The sequence below is a fragment of the Amblyomma americanum genome, chromosome 8, assembly GCF_052857255.1.
Source record: "Amblyomma americanum isolate KBUSLIRL-KWMA chromosome 8, ASM5285725v1, whole genome shotgun sequence".
Classification (NCBI taxonomy): domain Eukaryota; kingdom Metazoa; phylum Arthropoda; class Arachnida; order Ixodida; family Ixodidae; genus Amblyomma; species Amblyomma americanum.
The window spans coordinates 56,051,972-56,059,245 of NC_135504.1; positions in this window are offsets into that span (position 1 = coordinate 56,051,972).

The window sequence follows — 7,274 nt, forward strand, 5'->3', positions numbered from 1 at the left end:
GTGTCCTATTTTTTGAACTACATCACAGTGCCTTAGAACTTGCAGTTACAGAAATAACTATAACTAACAAGATGAAACTATGCAATGTGTGGTAAATCTGGCGAAACAATTCAACATCTTGTACTTGAATCTGATGGTACCCATCCGGATGTCCATGTACGCAGTCACTCTCTCTGAAGCCCTAGAGTTTAGAGATAACAACGATCATGTGAATGAATCTGCTGTAGAATTTAGCAAAAACAAAAGCCATTCTAAATTGGTGGCTCAGGAGCAGAGAGGGGACATAAGGTAAGAACTATAAGAATAAAAATGCACTTAAAGCAAACGGTCAAGTTACACACTGAATAAAAATAGCTTTAAAGAAGTAGCAGAATCTCGGTATCTATGTTGTTGACACTGAGTAGACATTTACTAATTAAACCTTAGAGACCGTGGTATGTGAAAGAAATCACAATAGTGAATTATTCTGCAACATTTTTGTGTCAGCATTCTTGTACGGCCTTGTACATACTGGGTTTACTCATTTTTACAGCTCACGGAAGATAAAAGAAGTTTTGCTTGCTTGCCGTGCCTGACTCAGATTTTCTTAATTTTTTCCTATGACAATATACACGCCCTTACAGTAACCCCAGGCAGGAGGACATAAAGACCACATATTCCTAAAATGTAATGCATCAGAAGTTAAACTAATGTAATCTTCAAGTTACCAGAACAAGCACAGTTCAGGAAGTACAAGAGGTATATAAAAACAGGAACTAGGAGGAATACTCGTATAGTGCAATATGAAAATTGTGATAGACAATGCGTAGGTGCAAAAATTTAACTTCGAATTCAATCGGTCAATACTTAATTTCTTTAAAAGAATCACCAGTTTTTGCTGGTTAGGTGACAAGTTCCTGCACTCATATATAGTCAGCCGAAATTGTGTGCTCAAGTTCGTCGTGGAATTCGTGAAGGTGCTCGCTGTTAGGCATGGTGCTACCTTAATTGGTGTGCTGCAAGAGGTGTAAAGAAGTAGTCTGGACGAAGGAAGAGCTGATAGTTTTAAATATAATTTTCACCTAGAAAATTAGATTTTATCTCTGAGATTTCCACGCAGCTAAAAGGCCTTAATGATTGCACGCATATTTATCTGGTTTTTTACGCAAGTGAGTGCGAGAATACTTTAAAAAATTGACACACGATGACGATTGTTGATATGCGAAGTTTAAGGGCAGCGCTTCGCGTATTTTAGTTTTGCCACCCTGCGAGGTCTTCCCATGGTAGCACCTTGCAGCTGACCGTTCCACCGCTTTCACCGCGGCATTTGTCGTTTCACCCTGCTACTACCTGTCACCTTACAGGTGACAGTAGCAGGTAACCCTGTCACCTGTAACCTGTGCAGGTAACCCTTTCACCTGTACAGGTCACCTCTATGGTGACAGGGTTACCTGTGACCTACCTGTACAGGTTACAGGCGACAGGGTTACGAGTACAGGTAACCCTTTCACCTGCACAGGTCACCAGTAAGGTGACAGGGTTACCTGTGACCTGTCAGGCGGCGTGTTACTCCGACTTCGCTGACGAGTAGTGGCAGACGTGTTATACAGCTTGCCTCCCTCCTGGATCTTCACCTGGTGGTCACCTTCCACTTAGTCTTTCGCTCTGATACTTTGTCAACCGGTAACGACAAGAACAAGAGCAGTGCTCTAAATATAAAGCGAGTGGGTAGCGTTTTATTCGTTCCGGAGCTTTCTTTAACACCCGTTGGATTTGCGGCAACTAGCCCTACAGAGTTCAAAACATGAACATCTGGATCCCCATTTTCGGCTGGCATTTGTTCCCGCATCGCAGGGACTCCGCCATGAATTTGCGCGGTTTCAGTGGGCTAAAGTAAAAAAAGATGGGTTGACGTAAACTAGAAACTAAATTATACCAAAAGTCACACGTGCGTCCTTCAGAGCTTGGAACACGCCTATTGCCTAAAATAACATTTGTGTTGGCCCGACATCTGCTTCGCGTCTACACGTGCACGAAACTCTTGGTGTGCAGTTTCCGATTTTTTCATACCATGCAGAGCTGGAAGCGTAGCTCTGCTTGTTTTCGCGTTATACTCAAATATTACGAACAAAGTCGCCACCACTCGAATGATGAATTGCGGGGCCTCCAGTTACTTTAACAGATTTTCGCGGCTGTATTTCTAGGAAGGAGACACAGGGAGAGGCAGAAGTGTGTTTCCATAAGGACGTTTTTCTTCTGCTTAATTCTTTATCGGAACTGCCCAATGAAATGGAACAAAAGAAGCAAGATTCGGATTTTTAAGAATACCAGATTGAGCACCAAAGCACTTGAAACACGAGTGGAAAATAAAGTAACCTTGCCGTGGACATTGCACTCACTGCATAAGCGGCACTTTGTATCCGTCTGCTTCAGTAACTCAGTTTCCAGGAGTGAGCATTGTATTTAATTGTTACCGCCTGCATATTCACTTCGTAGAGGGAGCCGTGCTGGGGAAATCTCGAGTAATCGGTTCCAGCTTTAGCGCAACATTTGACATAGGCATAAGAAGCACATGAGCCACAGGGGCGCTGACATCTAACGTTTGTTGTGAAGTGCGAATTGCAGTAAAGAGAAAACCTGTTACAAGGCATCGCACTAGCTGGAGCAAACCAAGAATACGTAATAAAGGACATGTACGACTTCGCTATCACTGTGACTGAAGCTGTTACTCGTCTTGCGAGAATACCACATCGCTGCAGTGCTTATCGGAACTACGTATAGAAATTTCAACCTGATTGCCGTAATACTACTGGCTGGGCTGACTTTTTCACCTGGCACTACGATCCACTCCCTGACGTCGCCTTATTGGTTTCCAAGCTTCTGTGTGAACAGCCAGTTGGTGTGGTTAATTTGTAGCCAGGTACCGAAACCAGTCCAGCCAGAAACATGGCGGCGATCAGTTTGGAAAGTTGTGTTCGTCTAGAGATTGAGAGAGGGCGAAGGAAATATTGAGAACATAAGGACTGTTTTAGGAAGACCAAGTGATTGTAAGCAGCGAAAACTTGTGTTCCCAGCTGTTTGTTAGAAGGGAATAACCACAGGCCAGGCATGGCCTCTGCTCCACAAATGCGTACTGTACAGTCACACTGAGTATGACAAAGTGCGTTTCGTCATTGCGAAGCTCTTTTTCAAATGGAACGATAAATGTGCATTGTAAAGCCGTTCATACCCGAAAAAGGCACTCTATCTGCTGGATGTCTCCCCATAACGCGCAACCTGCCGCCGCGCTGGCTCAGTGGTTGTGGCCCTCGGCTGCTGACCCGAAAGCCGCGGGTTCGATCCCGGCCGCGGCGGTCAAATTTCTATAGAGTGAAATTTCTAGAGGCCCGTGTGTTGTGCGATGTCAGTGCACGTTAAAGATCCCCAGGTGGTCGAAATTTCCGAAGGCCTTCACTGCGGCGTCTCTCAAAGCCTGAGTCGCTCTTGGACGTTAAACACCCATAAACTATAAAGCCAAACAATAGAGCGCCACTTTCTTCTGTAGTCAGACATTTCTGCCGCACCCGCTATTACCCAACGCGGATGCTGACGTTCAAACGACAAGGACATTGAACACATTCCTCAAACACCTCAATAAACAAACCGCGCACTGCAGTAGAGGACCAACATTGCTAACACCGTTATTACAGACTTAAGTCGAGCTGACGAACGCCGGACATAGAGGCAGCCGGCGGTACCGTCTGCTGCGCTTGCTACTAGAGTGCGTGTTTCTATCTCGAGCCCATGCCACGACGTATGAGAAATACGTATTAGGTAATGCTGTCTAGGCACTAATTTGAACGACTGTGTTGGTAAGGAAATGTAGGGCTCGCGGAATCGTCTCAGAGTACACGAGAAGCTTGCACGATTCGGGGAAACACCCAGCGGACAGAGCGCTTTTTTGGGGTATGCCCAACTTCACAACAGACCTTAATCGTGGCGTCTGAAATCACGTAGAACATTTGTCGCATACATAATCACAGCACTTGTTAATTATTAAGAAACAGCCGCCTGCGAGGGTACTCTGTGAAATGGGAAAAATATTTCTGAAAGCTTTGCTTACGTGTGTTTCAATCGGCCGCGCTCCTGTTCTGTAACCACAGCCGGGAATCACTCTAACGGGCACGTAACAGGATATTTTAAAAATGCATTGCCTTCGTAATGATGCTTTATGCTTTCAGAATACCCTATATGATGAACATGGTTGTTTTTCATAAGGGAACGACATCATAGGTGCGCTGCTTAATCAATAAACTGCTTTGGAAAAACTTTTGTTTCTATATATTTCTAAGTGCGCTTAGCCTGCTGTTCACCCCAAAGTTTTCCTTCAGTCTTACCATCCGGAGACAGGAGCGCCACCGCGTCTTAATTATATTAAAGTTCATTGTTCTTCTATGGAGTCGACAATACCTACGTCGTTTTCAAATATCTTATCCACAACAATGAGATTAGACGCATTTTCTTTTAGGCTAGAATTATGCATGTGCATTACAATATCGCTACAACCAAGCAGCGCCTAGTAGCTGCTCGCGAGAAGGACTCAGAATCAAATTCGGTCTACGGGGTTCGCGTGCTGAAAAATGCAGTTCTTTTCTTCCTGACGAGAGCTGCGGTGAAGGACGAGGTTTTGAACGAAGAACTTGGTAACATCTATGGACCAACCACGGGGCAGGGCTTTCGCTTCGGCCTAGCGTATCAAGAAGTCAGTTGCTACCGTTATCCACTTGCAAGTGGATGCTGACGCGGAAACGGAACCAAGTTGGTCTATCGCGATCTGTTGAAAAGGTTTCGTTGCTGATTGAACCCACTTCAGAAATTCTGCTGGCCGCGTTGCGTGCACTTTGCGGCGTTGACAGTAAAGGCAAATCATGAAGTAGCACGCGACTTCAGTCGACTGATGGCGAAATTGATATTTGTCCTGGATTAAGCGGTGGGCACTAATGAAACCTAAGTGGTCATCTGCTCTCCCAGCAAGCAAAGCCTGCAGAATTTCATCAGGAACGTTCGCAAGGACGACAAGAAGAGAGTCGGTTTTGTAAGGTGGTGTAAGGGAGCACGAAAAATAAAAGGCGTCTACTAGGCATCAAAACACCATTTGAGATTTATTGCGTACCTATGTTTTTCTTGTTCTCCTGATGTTAGGCTTATTACGTTGTTCTTTTTTCATGGCTTCATGTAATTTTGCTCCTTAATACATTCTTTTTTTCATGTCGTTCCGCCTATTCTGTTAGAAAGTGTTCTAAATATTATGCCCTCCTTTCATAGTGCCCTACGGGAATGTAAGGTATTTCATATAAATAAATAAATAAACCAATAAATAAGTAAAGAAATAAAAACGTCTAGCCATTTCTTTTTTCATTTTCAACATGAACCGTGGAACGCGATGAGGAGGCGGAATTTATTGAAGTCAATTTAACCAAGCTGTGGAGATACAAAAACAGTTCAGAATGGAAGCGTTTAAGTAAAACTGTCGAGACAGCCGCTATACATGTGTTACTTGCAAGGAATTGTATATGTATGGTAGCCAGGAACTTTGGCCTGCCTTTGGGATGGCAACGCGGCGCAAAAACGAAACTTTCTGGCGTATCCCGTTGAAGCATCCAGAACGATGAAGAGAATCGCGCCGCAAAATACATCAAAAACAATTCACAGCAATGAGAAAAGATAGGAAAAAGAGAACATGGGAGTGTGCTACCAGCGACTAAAACATTCACTGCGACGTTTGGCATACTGCATAACTAGGGCGCACGCGCGCGCCAAGTATTACAAAAAGAAAGTTTAAAACATGAATGTAGGGAGAAAATAAAGCTCATAAAAAACATGGTATAGCATTAGCAAGCAACAAAGACCGACATGTGGAAGCCCAACATTAAGAAATGCAAAAAACAGCTATCACGAGGCAAAAAGCAGCAATTAGCCGTTTGCGTGATACAACAAGCCACTCTCACATGCGCACCGGTAGTTCGCGCTCTCAGACACCTTTTGAGTGTCTGAGGGTAGCTCTCCCGGTCACTCAGGAGATGCAGTCAATAAACATATCGTTACAAGCTAAACTAGAATCCACGCAGAGTTACAAAGGGGGTGGGCATTTGGTGGCCAGTTTTCACGAATTGCAAGTCAGGGAATCAAACGGGGTCAAGGTTGACAAACAAAGCGAGCTTTATGCAGGAATGATAACGCCCAGAGGTTTTACAGCACGTTGCAGGAACACATGCATAGTGTTCTTCAAAACAGAGCAAAGTACAGAGCCGAGTATGCCACATAGGCTATATTAAAAGCCAGATATTCCTAGAACAGTGCTTTAATGCACGAGGGAGCCAAGCAAAACAAACGCAAAGGTGTGACAGGGCACTGCTGAGACCGACGACTGGAGGATCACGATGTTGCTGCCCCGAATACTGGCGCACAATCTGGTCCATGATACTGAAAATGACCAAGGTGACCAGCGGTGGGATCGTCGTGGAAGGCATGCAAGATCTGGCGGCGAAGAGAACGGCGAACAACTGGCACCGACGGCTCGCCGAAAGGGCTGTGGGTATGCCAATAAAGCAGTCCACCGTGCATTTTAAAGTTGGTAAGCTGACGGCGCAATCGAGAATTCTGGGGTAGCGAAGTACCGTTGAGTCGATATATCAGCGTGCGACAGTACGAGTCCGATTGCTGGGCGGAAGCCAAATCATGCTGGATGTCGGAAAAGGCAACAATCGACCCGGTATTCACATCCTTGATGGGCAAATCATTGACACGTGCGGGCAAGGAAGTACTCAAAGAATTACTAGGTGATGGTGTGCCAAGGAGGAAACGAGAATGGGCATCGGCGTCGAGGTGCGTCTTGCCAGATTTGTAAGTTATTGTGAACTGAAATTCTTGAAGTCGTAGAATCCAGCGTCTCAGCCGGTCGGTTAAATTTTTTAGGGATGAGAGCCAGCACAAAGCGTGGTAATCATTGACTACCACGAAACGCCGGCCGTAAAAGTAAGGACAAAATTTTTGAACAGCCCAAACAACTGCAAAGCACTCCTGTTCTCTTCTAGGGTAGTTCTGCTCAGCCGGAGTGAGCGAGCGGCTGGCATAAGCGACAACCCTTTCGCTCGATGAATCTTGCTGCAGAAGCACGGCGCCAATGCCGCGACCACTAGCATCAGTGTGCAAAATGGTTGGCAAAGACTCATCAAAATGGCACAGAACTTGATCTGATGTCAGAATTCGCTTCAGCTTCTAAAGGCAGTCTTGCAGTCAGGAGTCCAGCCGAAAGG